The sequence below is a fragment of the Gambusia affinis genome, linkage group LG14 (genome assembly GCF_019740435.1).
Source record: "Gambusia affinis linkage group LG14, SWU_Gaff_1.0, whole genome shotgun sequence".
Taxonomy (NCBI): Eukaryota; Metazoa; Chordata; class Actinopteri; order Cyprinodontiformes; family Poeciliidae; genus Gambusia; species Gambusia affinis.
The window spans coordinates 2,708,795-2,733,099 of NC_057881.1; the positions used below are offsets into that span (position 1 = coordinate 2,708,795).

The 24,305-nt window shown below is 40.2% G+C and overlaps 1 protein-coding gene and 1 long non-coding RNA gene across 6 annotated transcripts in view; one reads left to right on the forward strand and one right to left on the reverse strand.

Annotated features, from left to right (window-relative positions):
* pvrl2l (PVR cell adhesion molecule related 2 like) overlaps window positions 1-24,305 on the reverse strand; it is a 309,345-nt gene that overhangs the window by 204,268 nt on the left and 80,772 nt on the right. The gene's annotated exons all lie outside the window — the stretch shown is intronic.
* LOC122843581 lies at window positions 12,256-16,054 on the forward strand. The gene is made up of 3 exons (XR_006372732.1): window positions 12,256-12,969; window positions 14,674-15,744; window positions 15,906-16,054. It is a non-coding gene; the product is annotated as an uncharacterized LOC122843581 (long non-coding RNA).

Sequence of the window (24,305 nt, forward strand, 5' to 3'; positions counted from 1 at the left end):
AGGGACAATGGATGCAGCTAAATACCAGACAATCCTGGAAGAGAAAAACTTGAGCAAAGGTTCACCTTCCTGCAGGACGGCGACCCTGAACATACAACCAGATTATATTCATGGCCCAGTCAAAGTCCAGACCTAAATCCATCTGGGAACTTTAAACTTGAACTCTTTGTTCAATCTAACTGAGCTAAGTTTACTTTTAAAAGAATAATGGGTGAAAATGGACGTCTCTGCATATGCAAGGTTGGCAGATGTAAAACCCCAAAGACTGGCAGCAGCAGTTGCTGCAGCTAAATGTGGTTCCACTGAGAACAGATTCAGCACTTATTTTTGAAAACCAGGCATTATTTTCCATTCCCTGCACTACATTATGATGATGCATTACATAAAATCTAAAAATAACTCATAAAAAGGTTTGCTCCTAGTAAGGCAAAATGTGAAAAGTTCAACAGAAGTGAAATCTTCTGCTATATGCTGCAGTACACCAACTGAATGAAGTTCACAAGGAGAGTGATGTTTGGCCACAAACTCCAAACTCCGTCACAGTTCTCCAGTCTCAATGCTGTTTGACTGGCGCAAAATGAACAAACACAGGTATCCAGCAGGGGGCAGAACCTGAAGTAAACAGATGTACAGCAGTCATCTGGCTTCCTGAACGTGGAGAATAATTAGTCTCCAAACGCTTCCTGCCAGCTGCAGGGATTATCCTCAGCATTACTTCTTGAAATATTCAGTCCTAAAGGAAATGATTTATGGCTTCTATTAATGTGAGGAATTGTTGGATGGAAAACCAGCAACGAAGTGACAGAAAAAGCAGTAAAAGCATTTGACCCCCAAACTGTGTTCAGATGCAGCAGCTTTTTCCCATCACTGCCGCTGCTGCGAGCCAACAGCTCGGCGTTACGTAACGTCGCTTAAACACGGCCTGATGTTGTTAGCAGTGTGTGTACAGCGCATCCTGCATGGGAGCAAACCGCGTCTGTTTGAGTACAGTGTGAGTGTTTCTGTCCATATGCGAGTGTGTGGGAAGATGAGTCAGACAGCAGGTGAATCACTCCAGGCGCACACACACACACACACACACACACACACGCACACAAGGAGTGGTGTTGAGAACTGCCTGAAGAGAAGATAGCACCTAACTTCTCCACGCGATTTAGTCCAGTTACCCTCCGACGGCACACAAACACCACATGGAGCCCAAACAAGGCCAGAGGTTCTGCACCCTGCGGGTCACACAGAACCAACACCCAACCGACTGCTGGGCTTCGCTTCTGAAGGACTTCCTGGATTTTATGGATAGATGTGTGTGTGTGTGGGTGTGGGTGTGGGTGTTTTACGGAGATTGCAGAGTCTGTGGATGTGAGCCTTCGGTTTGCTCAAATGCCATAAAAGGTCAGCTGTAGCCAGGGTCCAAGTTTGTTCTCACACTAAGAACCATGACATATATATGCTGCAAACATGCACACACACACACACCTACACACCCCCACATGCGCACGCACACACACACACACACACAAAGCAGGGTAAGGATTTGCATAGAAATACGGCAAAACCAGACATTAGTGCACCAAAGGTCCTGAACATGATGTTCAGGACACACAGGCACTTCCTCCTGTGGTGACACTAAATACCTGAAAACAATCTGAGAAAAAGGATTTAAAGATGTCAAGAATTTGACTTTAAATTCTGGTTTGAGTTTCACTAGCAAGGAGAGAAACAGACCTAAAATCAGCCTCACCTCTCAGAATGGCTTTAAAAAACCATTTACAGTCATAAGAAAATGAAAGAACACCTTTTGTCAAATGTGCACATTGGAACATGATTAACATAATTACCCATTTTTAAACTCCAGTGTACAAAAACACAGCAGATCTCATTGCAGAAATACTGTCAGAAATAATGTATTTGCTTCAATTTATAAAGCAAAGTAAAGCAAAGATGAAAAAACTGTAAAGCATAAACAATAACAACAACAACAAAAAAAAAAAAAAAAAAGTCTGAAGTACAATTCTTCAAATTTGAAGAAACATTTTGATGGCCACAACATGACAGCAGGCAGCAACAAAAACTGGACAGCAGTGCAAAGTACCAGTAAATGTTTATATATGTTTATATATATAAACAAGTAGATAAAGTCAAGAAAGACTCTTTATTTTAATTTATTCTCTTTCAGAAAGTGTTTTTAAGTTAAACTTGAAACGTCTGGAAAAATATTGGCGTTTACAAACGATGATTACAATTTTTTTGTGAATTTTGTGCGTAAAAACAGATTTCTCTGTTTATATTAAACCAAAATGGTGATAAAATTACATTTTCTTAGAAAAATGTGCAAGTTCAAAAACTGACCATTGGAATGGCTCCTTGAACTGTAGCAACTAGAGAAACACCGACAAGAAAATATGAACCAAAATGGACTTTTATAGCTGATAACCGATATCTAGAGACAAGATGGAAAAAAATATCAATTGCTGATATTGGTACGTTAATATGATGCAGGTGTGTAAAAAAATGACTAATATTGGTTGATACCGATGTTGGTGTCAACATGTCATACATCGCCAATGGCAACACAATCGTCCAGGACCATTGCTGATGTCCAGAGCAGAAACAGAGCAGATTAAACTATGATTAATCAAACATTTATTAATAATAAATAGTGAAATTTGTTGTGCTTTTGTGCACCTTAGTTTGGATCTACATTAACGTCCTGATGAATAAAAACTTAGAAACTGCAGATTCTTTTTATATTGACAACATGTGCTTCATTACTACAGACAGAACTCAGTCAGTTCTGACGAATTAAACTCCTACTCAAATAAATCTGAACGAATCAAATACACAAGTGCAAAATGAATCAGAGCCAATTTTCTAGCCTGTCAGCCGTATTCGTCTCACTCAGTGTCATGTCTGCTTTTATTTTGTGCAGCATTTATTAGTTTTGCTGAAAAACAAACAGCAACATAACTGAAGTCAGCATTGTTTGATTTAAAGCGATTAACATTTGCATAACTCAGCTGCACAAGGTTTCCACGAGACAATGATTTGTTTGTTGCCGTTTTCATGAACTCAACTCCTTCGATTTTCCACGGCAGTTTTTAAAAGCATTACTGATGTAAACAAACAGGCTCAAATGTGCATGAACACTAAATCTCAACTCTCTCCGTCATAAGCATTCAATCCCGTCGGGCCCCACGGGCTCCTTCCATCACTCTGCAAGTGAATAAAACGTCGAAAAATGTCGCCAAGCGAATAAATCAGAGCGCAGCTGCCAGTGGGGCGACAGTGTTTCAGCGGGCAGGCGCCTCGCTACAATTACAGCACAGACCTTTAACTAATGACCTTGTCTGAAGGAGTAATAGAACAGCGCCGGATGAGAGAAAGATGGAGAGATAGAGGAGGGTGTGGCTCGCAGTGGGGCCATTCAGGATGGGAGGAGGATGTGCAGCAGAGATTAAAGGGAGAGCAGGAAGGTGGAGGGGGGCCACTGGGTTGTTTTGGATATTAAGTATTCATGGCATGCTGATAGATGGAGAGACAACCTGGTGAATTCACAGAACTCTCATCTGAATTCCCCATTAGTGTCCAAAGAGGACAGGAGGAATATTTCTGAGCCTCTTTGGAATGAAGCTCCTCTGTGATTAAACGCTTTGAGGGCAGAGCAACAATAACACCCAAATACACAAAAGCAGGTTTTTAAATGCATCTAAATGCAGCTACTGTAGCAGGAGCTAAAGCAATAAATCTATTTCCATAGTGGAAGGATCTCACAGTGTATGACTTTCAATTATGTTTTAGAAACAGGAAAAAGGAAACAATTATTAAATCTAACATGATTAGAAATGAAAAATAGTAAAAAATAATGAACTTTTTAAAAGGCATGTATCAGGTTTGATGAGCCTGAAATCAGACTTTTGGATTTTCTTTAAAACATCAAAATCAAAATTATTCACTCATTAATGTAAATCTGTATTATTGGTGCTGAATGTTTTACAACGTTCTTCACTTCTGGGCTGCGATCATGGCTGTCATCAGCTGGGAGTTTGTTTAATAAATCAAACACCAAATATTAATGTATATTTATACATTAATATGCATTAATAAACACAGTTGAACCACCTTGCCTCTACTGCAGAAGCTAACATCCACGACTTCCTCATCTTTGCTCTTGGTGGTTCAGCCAATCAGCACCAAGGAAAGTAAATGGTGTTTCCAGATTGGAGCCAATAACATCCCAACTTACATCCCACCAGATGTCACAACTTCCCAAGTTGAATTTTCTTTGGAGCATTTTAGAAATGCTCTGAAAAAATAAAAAATAAAAAATCTGTGAATAGACAATTTGGAGTTACATTCCACAGAAACATCTATGAATACTGTGAAAGTTAAAAGTGTGAAAGGGTGTGTGTCCACTGTATCTCAATATTAGTATTGGTTCATGCATAATCTTCAGTTTGCTTCAGAAAAATCCACAATAAAATGAAACTTATGCACCAAATTCTTGTTTTAAAGTTAAAGTTCTTTGTTTTATGATTATCCCACCTTGCAAAAAAAGAAGTTGGACTTTAAGGAATAAACTTATCAGGACGTTCATGCCTGTAGGTGGCCAACAGTGAAGAGGTTTTATGATTATGTGAAAAGCTGAAGACTTCTCATAGATCCTCATCTGTTCTCTTCTTAATTCTCCGGTTCACATCTGAAAGTAAAATTACTCCTCTGCATTTCTTTTCAGTGAGCCTCTTAGTAAAATAGTATCTCTGTGATGAAAATCATCTCAGGGGCAGGAGAGAGAGAAATTGTTAGTTTGGTAACAATAATTTCAAAATGTGCAATAAGTCTGGGATCAAATTACTTTCAACAATGAGTTTTAAATATCTGTTCAGTTTGACTTTCATTAGGATCATTTCCAACCTCTCATCTGCTCTGATTGTTCTGATATTTTTATAATGCCAGAAATAAATTTCTACTTTTAATCTTCAGGATCGGATAATTGCACAGGTCCCGTGTATTCCTGTAATCAGCAACTGTTGCCTGAGGGAGCGCCGCCCTGACAACGACGCGCTCGGCAAGGTGCGGGTTTATCCGCTTCATTGTTTCCCTAAGAATGCTGATTGAAAGGAATCTGATTTAATGCACTCAATTCCCTCCAGAAATCATAAAGAACCAACTCTGAATGTTAGCGGTGATAAGAGCGAGGCGGTCAAAGCCCAGAGGAGCTTTGTTTTGGGGAGACAAAGCGGCTCGAGGAGGCGAGGTGAGCCTACCAATCACTGACGATTTTAATCTGGGAGATTTTAACATATAAACATTCATCAGAAAGTGAAACTAACAGAGGATCTGAATACATAACGACTGATAAACAGCTCAGAATAAACACCACTGCACAGAAGAGATGTGCTTAGAAGGCCTGGGCTGATTGATGATGGCAATCACTCTGACGCCACGTTGTTAGAATAAAACCAGAGTAAACAGGAAGTTCATCCTCTTTCAGCCAGTTAGAGCTGGCAGTTCGCTGGACTGGACCCCACAAGTACATCAATACCAGGACAGGAAGACAACAGCAATGACTTCAGAGGATTAACTGTTACCACCCATCAGTCTGTGGGGACTTTAAGACCATTCCCAAACTGAAGTCCATCATTCCAGACAGATCGATTATCCTCAAGTGGAAAACATGAGCTGCCATTAGTTGACGTCCCACTAATCCCCCCCAGGGGAGAAAAACTCCAAAAGCTCCATGGCAGGCCCTACAGACAGACGGACAGTTAGAGGTTCATGACAGATCAGTTAGACGAGGCTGGAGGAGAAAGTCTGCTTTCTCTACAAAGGCTGTTAGGAAAAAACCAGTTGCCACCAGTTCAGTTTAAAAGAATTGTTCGTCACGTAGCCTGAGAAACACTGGACCGACTTTTTAGAAATATTTCTAGTTGACAAAAACACAGACTTTAATCATGTGGAAATACGAAGAAGCTCCACCAGCCTTAAATAACAGCTTACATGTCTGAACATGTCTGGTAATCAGCTGGCTGCCACAGCAGACAGCCTGACTAATTAACCAGCTAATATGGCGAAGTGAATTACCTTGTATGGCACTTTCTCATTCCCGCTCACTGTCCACCCGCAGAGCTTTTACACTCCAGGAACCTTCACAACGCTCACATTGTGAATCTTCACAATGGCTTCTGTTCCACTTATCCACAGCCGCCATCAAAAACTGCTTCTCACGCTGGAGGTTATTATAGTTTCATACCACACCTGATGGCAAAACTAAGTTTGGTCAAGCCTCAGAATCTCTGTGACAATGTTCTGCAGACCAATGAGATGAAGGCTGGGTTAATGCACAGAGCAAATAGGCTCAAACACTTCATATAAACTGAGATGGACTGAGGTGGAGGTGTGATTGTTTGGGCTCATTCATCCTGAACTTCCTTTATATCAAATGATCAGATCAGGACACCAATCTGAAGCAACATTGGGCTGAAATTCCTCCAGATGGAGACGAAGTCGGACAGAAAACCTAAACAGTGATCACTGCTGAAGACGTTAGTAAATCTCTGGGTCTGCCTCACACACAGCGCTTGTATTGCTGCCTAATCTCTGTTTAATAAACAGTGACAGTGTGGAATCTGCTGTGTATTTTTTCAACGCTTGATGTTTGGTCTTGATACATAAACTCCTGGAATTAAAACAGTGTTTTCTTCCTTTTTACTGTGACTTTACATAACGAGAGTGGAAGCGGCTCAGAATAAACAAAGATGTGTGCAGAGGGCTGAGCTGATTAATGATGGTTATCACTTAGACTCCACTGTTACAACCAACAGAAAAAAACAAAAACAATTCTGCAATGTGAGGAAACAGAGACACAAACAGCAGTGTTGGTCTGAATCACTGATGTGTGATGTGAAATAAACTCCAGGGACACACACACACACACATCCACGCATGCACTCAGATGCACATGTGCAGAGAGAAATGCAGGGTAGAATCAACCTGAGTCTGCAGACTCGTCTTCCCCGTGTGCTGAGAAATCACACAGACACTCGGAGTCACCGGCTGGTGAAATCAAGCTGGCTTTGGGACGATAAGTCCTGAAAATTAGATGGCTTGCCACTATTGTGCAGTACAGATGGATCAGAACACACACACACACACACACACACAGATTATAAAGACACCTAAATCTGTCATTTCTGTCCTCTCTGCCCCATCACACCCCTGGCATGTGCAACTGTGGACTTGATTACATTCATATGGCTCTATTGGTGTGTGTGTGTGCGTGTGTGCGTGTGTGTGTGTGTGTGGCCTGATCCACCGGATTTCCAGAATCACCGTTGCAATCTGTTGCACGGATGGATGGAGGAGGTGAGGGAAGAGGGATGAAAAACAGCGGAGGAAAAACTAATTACAGAACAGAAGGTTCTGGGCTCAGAGGCACGCAGCGACTTTTCACTCACCGTTTCATTTTCTGCCTCAGACAGACGCAAACACGGCCACTTCCTCTCAGACAAACCGGGGAGAGATGGGTGATCTCCATCTCCAGAAACCTTTACCTTCATAAAAATCTGCTGCTCGTTCGGCCAGCCGGCGCTGTGCAGTTACCTTTGCTATTGTAAAGGTGAAATACAATCGGTCGCCTCGGAAAAAGCCAAGGATGTTCTCAGAGGACGAGACTCTGGGTGCTGAACATACTCAGACTCAGAGTGCAGATTAAAAGCACACATATATCACCGCACTCTGCAACCATGAAATTAATCTAGTCTGACCTCATCTTTTGACTGTAGATGTTTCTATGCACAAAACACCTCCAAGGCTTTTCCTGTGAACACCAGCAGCATGAAAGGGACAGAAGGAACAATGAAGCCTTTCTGGATCTCAGCTAAATTCATCCCCAGCCAGACTCAGTCGCTGAACTCACAGATGTGATAGTTGTTTTTTTAAAGCAGTTATCAGATCTGTGCAGAGCTGAACAACAACAACATGAGATGGATTCCAGCATGTATAACGCGAGCGGGCGTGGGCGCCACCGCCGATTCAACAACTGTAATAAATTCATCTGGGCAAACCACAAATTTTAAATAATGAAAGGAAAGTGTAGTAGGAGCGAATTAGAATAGATGATAGATGGAGATGAGCGGCCTGGTGTCGGAACAACTCCATGTTTGCTCAGTCATATTAAATCAACCTGAATACACGGTGCATAAACCTTTCCATGGCTAAATTAAATTGCGAAAGTGCCGCAATTTCAGCAGTCTGAAACCCACAGTTCAGCAACACACACCGGTGTGTGTAGAACAAAACACTCATATGCTGACATCTTGTGTCTATAAATCATTACATTTTACATGATTCGCCTCCATTTGTCAGGTTTATTCGTGTTATGTTAGATGGTTATGATTTATTTACATGTTTGATCTGTTTTCCGCAGCACTTTAGAAATGAAGTACATTAATTTGATTTTGTTCAGACATAGACATCAGTCCAAGTACATGCAGGATTTTGATCTTTGCTTTTCTGTAGCAATTAGAGTAAATGAAAATTATTATTCTGCAAATGTCCTGCAACAAACATATTCAGGCTTTTAAAGGACTGAAAGATAATCAGTTAAATCAGATAAACTCCAATAAATGCTGATAAAAACACAAACAGACTTTTAATAGGCGCTACCAGATGCTAGCCGGATTCCCCCTGCAGTTAGCCCGCCATCAACAAGCAGATCAATAAAAAGCAGAAATGATCAGTTAGACCAGGGATCTCAAACTCCAGGCCTGGAGCCGATGTCCTGCAACTTTTAGATGAGCCTCTGCTGCACCACCTGAACAGAATAATTATTAGCAGGCCTCTACACAAGGAGGAAGTAATGAAGCCATTTCATTCCAGTGTTTTTTTAAAATCTGTGTCACATCTAAAAACTGCAGGACAGTGACTGGAGGACTGGAGTTTCAGACCCCTGAGTGAGATCATTTCTAAAGTTTCTATTAAGCTTCAACCTCCAGATGCAGAAACAAGGTTCATAATGTGAACCTCCTACATATACTAGATAAACAAACAATGTTGCTTGAGACAACACTGGAAACAAAGAAAAATTACTACCGTATGTAAGTAATCAGAAGTCTTGCTGTGTTTTCCCAAAACCCAGAAGTTTCCTAAAGTCTGCCAACATTTCCAGATCCAGTTTGTTCCATGACAGACAAGTTTAGGACAGAACAGAACATCATTGCTGTAATCTGAGCTGAGCTTAGTTACTGGTCAATGTGGACTTTAGCCAATTTATCAAACTTTTAGTACATTAAAGTTTTCACCCTAAAAGATGTGTAAGTTTTTATGAGGTTTGATGGTCTGAGAAGATTCCTGAATCCCCAAATGAGCGCTGTGTTCTGCTCCTTTAAGAGAATGTTTTGTATTTAATGAACGAAGCGGATTCGTGTTCAGTGCAATCGAAGCTGAAGCAAACCATCTGATGAATGATTTCATGGAAAAAGAAACTCATAAAGTGACTAAAATGAACACATAAAAGTTTGATTAGTTTTTCCAGAAGGGATCCTTCGACAGAAATAAGACAGAGAAAAGATTGCAAATTTAAAATTCTTTTTTCTTCATATTTGCTAAATATTGCACATCATCAATCATTCAGGTGTTAAAATTGTAATTAATTTTTTCACTTCATTTGGTATTCTGTGAGCCGTGAGGTTTCCAATCATCACTTTTGACAGATTTAATTTGTGTCTTTTTCAGATTTTATAGATCTGATGTCAGTGATTGGGAAGCTGAAAAGTTGCTTCTTCTTATCAACTTCATACTATTAAATATTCAAAGACATGTCTGACATAAAGACATGTCAGACTCCATGAGATGCAGTTTGCCTCGAGTCTCTTCCACAGCTCAGAGTTGTATTTCAATACCAACACAGACTCCGGAAAGGATTGGAATCCAATTTCCCATAATACTCCACCTTAGGAGTAGACCTGGGAAATCGGCTTTTTAATCCCTGCTGCCTGTTTGGTTCACAGTCCCATGAAGCTCAGATCTAATCTTGCATTTTCTGTCTGTTTGCATCAAAGCTTTTTGACGTAGAATGGAGTCAATAACATTACCTGGTTTAAACTGACTGACTTTACTGCCAGACATGAACTTTATCATTCTGCATCGCAACGTCTCCACCAATGAGAGTTTTGTCATTTTTTCTGTCAACGATTAAAACGTTTCAACTACTTTCAAATCTAATTAAACATGAACTCGCAGCAGAGCCCTGCAGATACGTTAATTAGACTTTAGTCTGTCTTAACTGTGCAATTTACTTTAAAACTGATACAATCCTCACTGTTCTGTAGTACAGGTGATGCTGAGATCTTTAAACATTAGGTGAGTGTAGCAGAAGTTATTAAATGAGGTCAGACTAAGAATATACCAATCAGAGGCAGAATTGGTTTTATTTATTTATTTTTATATGTCTTTATGACTAAATTAAGTTACGAAACTCCACACCACATCAATGCCAGTATTGCTGTTAATGTTGGCACATAGATTTTTGGTTTTATTGGGGACAGAAAGGCAACACTGGAATATGGCAAGATCAACAGGTATATAATATGGATGCGATGGCATTTGATGTGTTTAATGTGTTTTGCTTGCAAGTGATGAAGCTTCAAATAAAATGTGCCACCAGGCATTAATTAAATGTTCAGGTTTTAACAAGGTTAAAAGGTCTTTAGTAAATCTTTTATTACCTATGGTGACATAATTATCTGACGGTGCTATAAAATGACTTCAAGTGTCAGGAAAGTACCTGTTACTGTCCCTTTAAGAATTGTTGCACCAATTGTTAATTTTTTAAAGTAAAACAAGTATATTCTTCAATTCTAGCTTGGAGTGAGAAGATAAACATTTGGGAATTGTAGCCACTAGACTATATGTGTCTAACATTCAGAGAAATGTTTCTTCCTGTAGCTTTTCAGTTCATGTCTGAGTTTCTGACAGACATTCGTCTGGAGCTGTGAGGAAATGTGCCTCAGTCGTGTCTTCATGCTCTTTTCACCTGTTAACATCCTCTGGTTCCTCATCTGCTTTTTCCCACTTCACCTCTTCACTTCTGCTCATGAAAAGGTTTCTGTAAATGAATTCATGCAAAGACTTCAATTCCAACGAGTGGATCTGAAAAGAGTTTTTAAAATCTGAATTTCAGCTCTGAAAGATGCTTTTATACACACAATTATTAGCCATTTATTACATGCATTTAGTCTAATTTGATCTTCAGATTTCTGTAATCAGCTCTAATTGCTGCAGAAATCACACAAAAGATCGACTAAGCAGACCTTAAAAATGCAGACATTTCATTTTCTTTTATGTTTTTATGACCTTGTTTATTCTGTGTCTGCAACTGAGACAAAATTGCTCCAGGTTTGGGTTGATGAAGTCTGAAGAACAGCAGAAATTGAAAAACTGAACCTGTGCCTTCAAAATTAATTAATTTCCAAGAGGAGCTGCAGGGTTATAAATTATTTACTCATCCATCCAAATGAGAGACTTTGCGTGGGATTGCTCAAAGTCTAAATGGACTTTGTTGACTAAAGAAAATCCACCTTCTTTTCAGAGATGGCATGTGATTCAGATGGCATGTGCTTTGAATTGGCAACATTTTAAATTGACCAAATTAATCCAGAATTTTGACTGTAATCACCAAACCGAGTCTTCTGAGTCTGTAAGGAGATTGAAATGTCCTGTGCAGGTTTGCAGCACTTTGTGTTTCCCTCTGTATCTGACTGATAGAAATCAGACTTCACACTTCATAATGAATTAATGCACAGACCCGAGCGGCTCCAGACGACACTGAATTTGTCAGCCTTGATGTTGTTGTGTGGCTGTCTGCCAGTTCATCAGCCAGTCGTTCATTCACTGACTCAGTCCACCGCCTGCCAGAACCTCCATTATTTCATTTCCTCCTCTTCCTGTTTCACGGTGCCACTGCCTCTCCATCTCTCTTCATCTCCATCCATCTAAAATGCTTCGAATTTCACACTTTCACCATCAGGACATGAAATTAATTAGATTACCAGCAAGTTTACACACACCCACTCACGCAACCTGACCAGCATCTTGGATTTCAGCTCTCGCCCATCAAACCGACTCCCAGAGGTACGGGGACCGTCGTCAGGGAGTCCAAACACACCCACGGCAGGATTTCCCAAACGCAAAACGTCTGTTGCACAGAGTTCTGTTCACCACGGCAACAGCAAGGGTGTCGTAGCAACAAGACAGGCAGCTGTAGAGCAGAGTAACAGCTGTTCATTTGGAGCCACATCTGGCAACAGATCTTCTCAGTCCGCGAACACTCGCAGCACAGAGAAGGTCTCTGGAGAGAGGACGCGTGTTGCAAACCATAAAACACGGAGAAGGAGTCCCATGTGTGGCGGCTCAGCGTCCGACCCAACCCGAAGTGACATTTACTGCACAGGGAAGGCCATACATCCGCTGCATCTTCTCAAATATGTCTCCCTTTTCACCTGTTTACCATCGCAGCAGTCCAGATGAAAAGTGTAATTATGCAAAACATCCGTTTACACACTCGGCTGGCGCTACAAAGCATACAGAACACCACGACAGAGAAGAGCTTCACAACAAACTGATTTTAGCCCAAAGCTGTGCGAGACCTGCTGCCGGGCTTAGGCACAAGAATCAATAGTCTGCAGCTGCAAGGAGCGCGCCGCTGCAAAACGTCAATAATATCTGAGGCCAGCGAGGACGGCGCTCAGCGGACGCCATTTCTGTACACATCAGATACAAAAACACAGGCATCCTGATATTGTTTGGCTTAGATTTTACATTGTGTCATGTTTTATCAGATTGCTGTTTCTGAAAACTTAAGTTTGAATCGAAATGCATACATCTTTATAATTTTTACTTCAAGAACAACAAGATACTTTATCACCAGACTCTTTGCCTAAACCAGCCAAACCATCAGTTCTGGAGTTTCAGGTAAGAACTTGGAGTTCTCTGTAATAGATAAAATACATTATATACTCAGTTAATTTATCATATATATATATTATATATATTGGACAAAGTATCTATCAATGGAGTCCAGATTGTCAGAGCTACAAAATCACATCACTAAGGTCATTCTAATGAAATAATGTGTTATATTACTGTACGTTAAAACTACTAAGTTTACAACAATATAAAATGGTAAAAATTAGTAAGATGTCAATTCTTTAACAAAAACTACAATTAGTCTCTGGATTCATCTCTATATTCCTATTGATGCGTTTTCTACACATACCAAGAACAGTAATAGAAAGACTTTGCTGCCATCTAGCAGTCAGAGTGTGAACTTCATTCGGTTGTGATGTTTAAGCTCTATTTGAATTATGTCACTGACTTTCTGTGGAATGTGAATCCAAATAATTACTGGAAAATCTTATTTGTATTTTTTCATAAAGCATCTCTAAAATATCTGAATGAAAATTCAGCTTGAAAAGCAGCTGATCCATTTATTTGTCTGTCTGCTACAGCTAACCTTATGTGTTATGTATTAAAATATGCAATTTACCAAAAGTACCTGCTCCAAGCAAAACAACAGGTTTTCTTTTGCATAATTGTAAAATTCAGGCAGTAAGGAGTGAAACGCTGGAGTCAAACAGAGCTGCTTTCTCAATGTACCACTTCTTAAAGTGTCTTGTCCCTTTGATCTTTGGTTTTGAAAAAATGCTCAAAGTCATGTTCATTCAGTGTTTAACAGAGTAAAACCTGTAATATCTGCTGCCGTCTAATCCTGGAATAAGTTCCTTTCTTTTCCCTTTTTGTGTTTAACATTTCAGCCTCTTACAGCATTCAGGTCTTCCTGGCCATTCTCTGACTAAACATTTGATCATCTTCTCACACGCGTTGCCTCATCATCTCTTATCCTTTAATTTCTGAATTCCTCCGACTGTCCCCTTTCTGATCATCTGCCTCTTCCAGAACATGATTTTGTTCTTCATCATCCTCCTCTGAGGAAGAACACACCATCATCTGACTTGCTCTTTCATCCCTCTCGTCCCCGACTGTTTCTTAAGCAGGAAAGACGTGGAAAAACTCTGTCTCTTGTTAAGTTTGTTCACGAGAGACAAAAAAAGATTATTTCTTCTGGTTTTTAACTCTGGAAAAACAAAGTTTGAAATTAATCATAATGAGTCATAAATGATACTAATTATCTGAACTTAAATACATGAGTGAAGCGGAGAAAAACCCCCGCAAATAAAGGTTTCTTCATGTGTGGGAGTCCAGCATCGGCTCTGCTGAAAATATAAGTTGAACCGTCGCAAAACCAGTATTAACTGTTTGCTACGTGTCAGTGTGAGGGTCATGAAGGCAGCGTGTATCTGGTGTTGAAATGTCAATCGTTTTATGTAACTTAACATATAATCAGCAGCTAAAACTCAACAAAAGAAAACAAGGAAATGTGGACATTTGCACAAACTGGAACCTTTCCAAGCTGAGCTGAGATGGAAGAAACATCAAACGAAAAATCTCACCGCGTGAACAACAGCAGGCCCAGGGCTATTTATTCACTAACACAAGCTACATATACTTACAGTTGATATTGTGACTTTTGCTCCCGGAAGATCTGTTGTTAAAATCTTAAAATACTTTGACAGAATGGAAGAAACTCAACACAAATCCTGTTTAATTTGTCTGCAGGAAGTTTGGCTGTTTCTTCACGTGGGTCTTCTCCAAAAACAACGTGAAGCAGATCATCAGATTTAATGACGGGATTGTTTTGCTTATCTCAAACATCAGCAATGAATGCAACTTCTTTGTGCAGACTTCTTCATAACAATGAAGAAGAAAGCACTTTCTTCCAGCGGCAGCAATAAACAACCGGAGAGGGAGAGAAAAATCCATTACAGGAGAGGAAATGATGGCATTTCTCCAGCAACAGCAGCAGAAACTCAAGGAACTCTGATAAAGTGGAGAAAATGGCTCTTTTTATGATCCTAACTTTTAAATTGTTTGATTCACTTCTTTGAAAAACAAGGTTTCTAAACTATTGCATCTCCAAGAAGTGAACGGTTTCAATAATTTAGGTGCAAAAGGATGGAGGTTTGATTCTGTGCGGAAAGGTAAAGGAGCGTAAAGCTTTTACAAACTGTACAAAATAAAAGCCAGGTAACTTAAAAATAGAGTAGAAGAGTCAAATCAGAAACGTCACAGGTAACCTCAGCTGGACTGGTGAACTGAAAGGCTACTGATCTACACTTCATGACAATTTTCCTTTTAATCATTAAACTGTCTGAATATGGTTAAAAGAGGCATGGAGTCAGGACATAAAACTTTATAAAAGCTCAGAGTTCAGTCTTCTCTACCAATACTGCTGACCATTAAACATAATTTCTGTGCCAGTCGTAGTAGATTGGTCCTTCAATCTGCAGGACAAGCATATTTCTAACAGAGAGACACAATTCATACAAGATTATACTCAAGTACAGCAGAGCTAGAAAATATCTACTTTACCACAAACTCTTTAGATTTTGTGTGGTAAAAAAAACAACAACCCACATTTCTTGTCCTTTTTGTTTATTCAGAACTGAAACTGCTGCATGGCAATGATTAAATGCAACCAAAAGTAAAAAAAAAAACACTTCAAAAACTATGAATCCACAGTGTGACAAGTACTGGAATAAATAAACACCAACAAAGAAGAGCAATTTTTCAAAACAGAGTAAAAACTGTTGTAGAGACACATTCTGCCACGGTTGAAACCCAGTGAAAGTGAGTCCTTAAAAGCCCTTTAAAGTTTTTCTGTTGATGCCACAGTGGATTTCTAGCTGTGATATTTGTCAACCACAGCCAGAAATCCACATTTACCAATAATCAGATGAAAGGTGAAATCCTCTGCTGAGCTACATTTGACTGTGCATGTCACTTTTTAGCTTTTTATTCTGCAGAAATCTGGATCCACATCTGCAACATGGCAGGGGAGTTTTCATGATGCAACATTTGAAGGTTGAATCAGAGGGAGAGGAATTTAAAAAATTAGAAATAAAAAATAAACTGAACCAATCAAATTCTCATGATCAATGTTCTGCATAATTCTGTGCAAAAGGCGATTTTATAAGGTTTGTTGAAACGTTTTGCATTTGATAAAAATACAGACTCTGGATCATACAGACTTTCACAACAACAGTATCTGAAGAATTGTCTATCCTTTACTTTAAAGGACGGATTTATGAGCTCTAATGAACTATTACTGCTATGAAATTACAAAAGAACACCTTAAAGTGATGCCAACAGGTTCCTGCTCAGCATGACTATGCGATTCAGAGGAAGCAAGGCCACATTTTACTGCTTTACAGCTGAAAAACAAGAGTCCAGATCTGTAAGAGCCAAATATCAGTGCAAATACTGAAGCAGTCTGTCGTTTTTGCTGTTAATTGTTCAAATCGTCTACTGTAGTCACAGCAGCAGATCTAAATAGTTCTACATGGTTTTGATGCTTCCCTCCTTCAACAGGCCTCATTTAAATGAATGTGTATTTTTATCCTGCAGAAACTGGAGCAGAAACATCTAAAACTTGCATTACTACGGTCCTTGAATGCTTGCATCTAATTTCAGGCGTGTCAAAGTCATTCACGTTGGACAGAAGGATCAGATTTTTCATGTAAAGTTTGCTGCTCTTCACATAGTTCATGTCAGACATTTCTAACCACCAAGCTGGTCGGTGTGTCGCTTTCCCACACAGAGTTGAAATATAAACAAAAGAAAATGCCAGAGAAAATTGATTCCAGTGCAAGAAGACAAACGTGGACATGAAGCTGGTTTATCTCAACCAGACAGGTCCTGACCTGCGGTCCTGCAGAGAGAGTGTGTGTGTTTGTGTGTGTTCTCAGATTCAGGCCCAACATGGAGCTTTAAATCAAACCCAGTTTAAGTTGCACCACTGCTGAGCCAAATTCCTTCTCTTTTCTCCCCCCTTCTTTCCCGTCACACCAGCCAAGAACAACTGACCAGCTGCGGCGCGTGACTGTCAGGGTGTGTGTTTGCTCAGCGCCTCGCTTCAAGTTTGTTCCCGCTGAAACAACTGAGGTCATCCATCCTGGAAACAGCAGGATTTCCTGATAGACATTGACGCAGCAGAAGCGATGTGTGAAAAAATGGAGCCGAGCCTCACTGCTTCCACCAGAATTAAGAGGATAAGTAGCCAGCGCTGCTAATCAAATCCACATGATTAACTGATTATCAGCAAGCGGAGCCAAAGGTTCAGCAAGCAGAAGCTGTGGCAGAACGGCAAGGAAGGAGGGCAGAGTAATTATCTCCAACAAGCAATAGTTGCTGCTCATCAATCTGGGAAGGGTTACAAGGCCATTTCTAAAGTGTTTAGAGTCCATCATTCGACTGAGAGGGAGATTATTAATGAGTGGAAACTATTCAGCTATTGCAGGAGATCACCAAGTGGCAAAACCAATAAATAAAAATGAAAAACCTTTGCAAAACTTGCTGCTCGTCAGTCTGAAAGGCTAAAGGTCAATCTAAACCCATCATTCTGCAGAGTGAATGGATGTTTACCGTTCAATATTCACTGTTTGAGAAATTTGATAATTAAACCAAAATGCAATCAAATGCACCACATGAGAAAAACACGAGAAACGAAGCTGAAGAAGCAACTGATGCATTTTGGAGAATATTGAACAAAAAACTATGATGCAAATGTTGCTACAATGAGAAAAAGCTTATTTTCCAAATATAGTCAATCAAAAATTTCAGACCAAACGGAACTCAAAAAAAAAAAAAATCAAAAATCCTGAATGATTGATTTTACTGTCATGAATTTACAGTCTATTAAAAAACGATTAAAAAAGTACAGAGTGACTGAATGGGAGAACGATTCATTTTGTTTAGTATTTCTGAATTTAAACTGAATTCAACTGAAGCCTTTTAGGTTTGCAATGTTGCAGCTGAAGCAGCTTTTTGGAATAATCCAATGACATTTGATCAAAACGCAGCACAATGTGTGGAGAAAACCAAACAAAGCATTTCTGCACAACATGCTGACTGCCAGGCACGGCGGGGGAGGGGTGGTGATTCAGGTTTGTTTTGCAGCCACACAATTGTTACATTTCAAGCACCTTTTAGCTGAGTGGACCAATGTATTTTAGAGTTAAATGTGAGGCCATTTATCTAATGGAAAGGTTGTTGAAATGGCCCAGTCAAAGTCCAGCCCAGGGAATTTAGGAGATCTGAGCAGAAATGAATGTTTTCAGATGAACATTTCAGATGAATTCTGCTGCTTCACTGAGTTTTCCCAGCAAGGCGCCAGTGGGATGGATCATTTACTGTCGGTTTCTATGAGCAAATCTCCTTGTAATGGAAACAACACTCCATGAAAACACTTAATGGATCTTTAAGTAATTCCAGCCAGCCATCTGATTGGTCACAGCTGCTCCAATGAAAAACTCCTCAGATCAGGATGATAAAATATGGTCAATGTTTCCACATTTTGAATTATTCCTCCAGAGCCCGCAACTAAAGGACGCCTCAACTGAGTGAGAACTTCATTTCCTCACTCATGTGGATCCACATCACATGAGTGATCCCTGCTCCATGCCATAATGGAGGTCATCCATTGCAGCACGGAGGTGGATCCATCCTGGATCCATGATCCAGCAACAGCAGGATGGAACCATTCAGTTAAATTATGGGTTTGTGATATCATCCGCTGTTGGGCTGACAGTAGCTGGTTCCAGTCGGGTAAATTGTGCCCATGAAGAGCACAATTTACTGACCATAAGCAGCAAACTCTGCTGCTTATGGTCAGCAGCAGAGCTCGGATACACGGCAAACATGGATTCACTGCTAAGAGGCCCAAACTCTGATCCCACCATCTGTGGGCTTGAGCAGAAACCGAGAGCAGACAGGACTCTGTGTTTTCTCGAGCTTTCAGCCTCGCTTCTCTGTTCTTGGCCGCAGCGAGTGGAACAAGACGACGGCGCTCTGAAGTTGGAGCCCATCTGCCTCAAGGTTGGAGGTTCCGAGATGATTTTCTGCCCACCACATTTGTAAAAAGCGGCCCTCTGAGTTAGAGCGGAGTGAAGTGCCAAAGCGTGTCTGCTTCCCTCATGGTTCTGCAGCGGTTCCAGAAACACTCCCGCTGTGCCATCAGCTATCACAATACAGCCAGGGATCCCATTTTCCTCCTGCTTGGTGTGAAGTGTGACAGTAGCTGCAGCAAGTGGAGGGTTGCTGCTGAGCACCGACTTCTGAAGTCTAAGATTACAAATATGCTAGGATGCAGTTTAATCCACGTTAAGCTGCTGAACATGAGGGCTGAGGTCTTAGACGCTGTAATTAGCCAGCGACACCTCTAACCCCAGTCCTCTGCTCCTACCTCCACCTTCTTAAGAATTGTCTCATGTTTTCACCGCAGGAAAAGAACGTCTTCCCCGTCTGTACATCCATAAAGACAAACTACCCTGCTGGTCGTTTTTCCGTTGCTCCTGGAGAAAATCCAGGCTAAACTTGTGAACATTTGTGAGACTAGAAAGTAGATCATAAAATATACTTCTGCTTGATTAAATAAAAAGTGTGTTGATTTTTTTTTTCTTTTTTAATCCCAACAAGATATGAATATAAATAAATCAAAGTCTTGTATGAACCAGAGGTTGAGTAAACAGCTCAGTGTGGAGAATATAGCAGTCACGATTTCAGATATGAAAAGCCTTAATTACAAAGGGAAGCGCAGCAGAAATAACTGAAACCAACCTGCTGCAAATACTGTCTGGACATCTGTAGCCATGCAAAGAGAAAAGTTCAATCCCTGTTTTATGGTTTCTGAATATCAAAACATAATCAAATGTGTTTTAATAACTGATGCTTGTGATGGTGGAAAAAGAAAAAAGAAAAAAGATACAAAACTTGAAAGAAACTGAAATTTTTGGATTAATTTCAGAACTAGAAAAAGATGTTTAACTTTTTAAGTTTCCGAGGCTGAAAACTTTCAACTGTGGAAGATTTTTTTAAATTAATGAATTAATTAATTCTGAGATTTGTTGCCGGAAATGTACTTCTTTTTTTATCTACAATGATCCTGTTAGACCGTCTTAGACCCTTGATGCAAATGCAAAGGTTGTTTTAATTCAGGCATAAAGTTTCAGGGGTAACAAAATAAACATATCAGCAATAACCTTAAAGAAGAAACTGTGGCTGCACATCAATCTTGGAAGAGTCATGAGCAAATGATCTGAAGCCCATCACTCAGATGAGAAGATTAGTCAGATGTGGGAAAACGTTTAAGGCCGGATGATGTAGACATCCCGGCAAATTCACTCCAAGGTCAACGCTTACAGTATTCACATTAATCACAACTAGAAAATTTCTGAAGAAGTTTAAACGGGGCCTGCCAAAGCACGCCTGTCAGTCTGGACCCGGCGTTCCGACGCTGAAAGTTAGCATCGACGCCACAGAAAGCTGCAGCGCGATCGACTGTATGAGGAGAATCACGAGAACGTCGACTGACACGGACTTGTGCCATTCAGCGTGTTAAAATGAGCGTATGAGCTAAAATTAGCCAAAATGCTAATGTTAGCATGAATGCTGTCAGTAGCCTGTGAGGCATCACCAGCAGGTTGTCTGTAATTGACTTACACCATTCAGTATACTAAACATGGCTAATAAGTCAGAAAAACAGGTAATAGCTTATTTAAGCTAAAAGGCTAATGCTAATGAACTGCCTAAGCTTAGCTAAATAGTAGTCAATAGTGTGTGGAAAGTCACAAGCATCTTCACTAACATGGATTTGCACAATTCAGTATGATAAAGTATGTGTATCAGCTAAAAATAGCCAAAATGCTAATGTTAGCATGAATGCTGTCGGTAGCATGTGGGGCATCACTAGCATGTTTTCTGTACTTTACTTACTCCTTTTAGCAAACTAAACATGGCTAGTAAGTCAGAAATATAGCTAATAGCTTATTTAAGCTAACAGGCTAATGCTAGCGAACTGCCTAAGCTTCGCTAAATAGTAGTCAGTAGTGCAGGGGTCACCAACACAGGGCCCGCGGGCCCCCGGTCGCCCGAGGGGGCCTTGTCCGTCGTCCACGGAGCAAGTTGTAAAAAAAGCCATTGTCATTAGGGAGCACTGCCAAAGAAATTATTTAATTTATTTAATTTTTACATTGAAGTAATAACATTTGTTTATATTTAGAGTTTCAAAAAAGGAAATGATTAAGACGTTTAAAATAAATTGCTTTATGGCTAAAACTCTTTTCTATGGTTAAAGTTCAGAACTGCACAGACGGCTGCACACACTCTGTCTAACTTAAGATTTACCTTGAAGTAAAAAAAGAAAAGAAAATTTCTGAAATTTTTATTATCGAACCCTCTTTACAATTAACAAAATTGTGGAGAAAAAAAAAAGATCTTATGTCTCAAAGCATCTTGTAGTAGCACATGTCTGAGTCTTTGGGGATGAGCAGCCCAAGCTTAAATGTTATTGGTCAGTTTGCTTTTGTTTATTTGCTGGCTTGGCGCTTTTTCTGTAAGCTAAAAATGAATGACAGGAGTTTGACCTTGTGCTGTTCTGGTGGGTCGTCGGTTTATGAGCTTCTTTGATGTTTCCTGAACTGGAGAGCTGATGGGTCACCTGTCGGCTGACATCTGCTGCTCTTCCTTGCGCTAAAACTGTGGAGCAGCTGGTGAGGTCCTTAGTGCAAAAAGCATTTTTAGCTCTTTTGTCGCCATGTTAACTCAGAATCCCACCAGAAGTAATAGCTCCAATGCCGTGATCAAGCCGCACGTTTTGATACCACTTTTGTAGGGGAGCATTCAGTGGTTTGAGCCGCATTAACGGTAATAGGTGCATAACAACAGGTTCCTGCCATTGCTTTGCATGGCAGGCCCCAATAACCACAATAAATGTTGAGGTCCACCTCGACTCTCCAAGCCTCAGGCTGGAAAAACTTAAAGGTCGTCACAGGACAATAAGATGGAGGGGTGATGAATGGGGCGTCTCCCGGTCACAGAGCCGACCATGAACCCGTATTCTGGAGATAAGCAGTTTGACCCACTGGGTCATAAACTGGATAACGATCCAGAGCAAATCTAACACAGAATAGCTGAAAAGTTAAAGAGCTGCGATGGTCCAGTCAAAGACCAGTCCTCAACATGGTTACAATGATGTGGTGGGACTTTAGGAAAATTGTTTAGAAAAAAAAAACGTGGGCCAACCAAAACATCTCCATAATGACATCATCTCCATAATGAAGTCAGAGGCCAATAAAGTCAGTCAGGAAACTCCAGAGGGTTTGTTTCTACACATTACTGAATTAAGTTTTTTCACTTGAATGAATATTTGAATCATTTTAGAAGCTTCCATCCATCCATCCATCCATCCATCCATTTTCTATACACCCTTTGTCCCTAATGGGGTTGGGAGGGTTGCTGGTGCCAATCCCCAGCTAACGTTCCAGGCGAGAGGCGGGGTCACCCTGGACAGGTCGCCAGTCTGTCGCAGTTTTAGAAGCTTGAAAAGGTTAAAATAATTGTATTTCTCTAGAAGTAAAGCTCTACGACTGTATCAGCGTGTTCTGTCTTAACTTGACTGCACAGCACTGTCCAAGAAATTTATTGCGATTAATTGTAATGAAGTTAAGGAGTAATAAAACGAAGGTCTCCTGCTGGTGCCTTAAAGTGTAATTGTTAACCTGAGATTTGGTGGCATTAAAACTGAACCAGATGTCTTCAGATTTCACCTCGTCCTTCCAGTCTGGCTCCGGCTTTCAGAAACAATCCAGTCCAGCGGTTTGTTGCAGAGAGAGCCAGCAGCTCCTTCAGATTAAACTCGTCAAGTTTTGGACTGAATCTGGGCACTCTGGGTTTAAACAAGCCTGAAAACTGAAAGTGCATTACATCAATATAAAAATAGCTGGAGGCAGAGTTTGCCAGAGTTTTTCCCCTACATCATCTGATGTAATGCTTTGAGTTCTTCCCTCTGCTGCTCAGACGGGCTGAATCGCAGAAAAGCACATCTCCTGTGATCAAATGTTATGAACTCAACAACTGAAGCATTGAGTTCCAGGCTTGATTTTTAGCTTTGCAGCCTTACTCTGACCCGGGCACCAAACAGCTCAGAGCTGACTCCAGAGTAAATCTCATCGGGTCAACAAGTTCAGGGCCAAAAGTTTGGCACTTTAGTTCAATGCAAAAGATACAAACCCTCCAGCTTACAGTGAATTTTATTGAGATTCAGCAGGATGGAGGGATTATTACTAAAATGACTCAAGTTACTACACTAGATTGTTGCTTAAAAGCAAGATTTAAAGAGCAAATATTTGAGAAACAGAAACCAAGCTATAAAGCATAATTAAGCAACATCACATTTTTTCAACTATATACTATATTATATTGTTTTGTGCAGTCATATTTTGTACAAATATGACTGCACAATTTAGAAGATTTTCACTGAAAATACAAAACAAGTTGGAATCTTGAGTACTAACAAGCTAAAGCTCACTGTAACTTTATGCTAACAAACAAGCTTTATAAGAGATGGCATCTTAGTTACATTATTTTCACCCAACATTACTGCAATAAAGTTTAACTCACTGTAATAAAACTTATCATGTGGAGAGAGGAGAGGTTTGCTCACAATCAGCAGAATAAAGTATTCTGGTGAAAGAGAAGAAGATGAGCTGATCTCTGCATTATAACATGAGAGTAGCTGAGCAAGAACTGTTGGCTCTACATCTAACCTTAAAGCTGTGAAAAGGTTTTGTCACATAAGATCATTAATGCCTTTCTGTTGGGTGCCGGGTTGCCAGGTCTCTAAGCTACCATTCTTTAACTATCTGAAGTCAAATTAAAGCTACAGATGTTGTGGCCACCACGTTTATTTTGGTAGTGTTGTAATATGCACTGTTGCCCAAATGCAGTATCAGTCTCATCTGTTGCCCTTTTTTCATTTCTATGAATTGTAAATAATAAAAATAAAAATAATAGCCATCAACAGCTGAGCCAAAACTTCACTACAAAAAAAAAAATGAGATCTGCCCTTTAATTTGGGAAAGAAACATGAAGATGTGAAGAATTACGACTGTTTGAGAACCGACCTGAAAAGGACCCGAATATTATATCAAAACCCAAAAGCGATTTCTTCTTTAAGGTTCACCTCAGTCCTGGCCTTCGTCAGCATTTAAAGCCTCCTCTAACCCCGATACAGATAAGCATCCACACTGCAGGCTCTGATCTTATATTCAAAGATGAAGGGGAGATTTTATAGCCTTCGAAAGAAACATACCCACAGATTTTATACCCCGTTACTGAGATACAGCCAGGCTCAA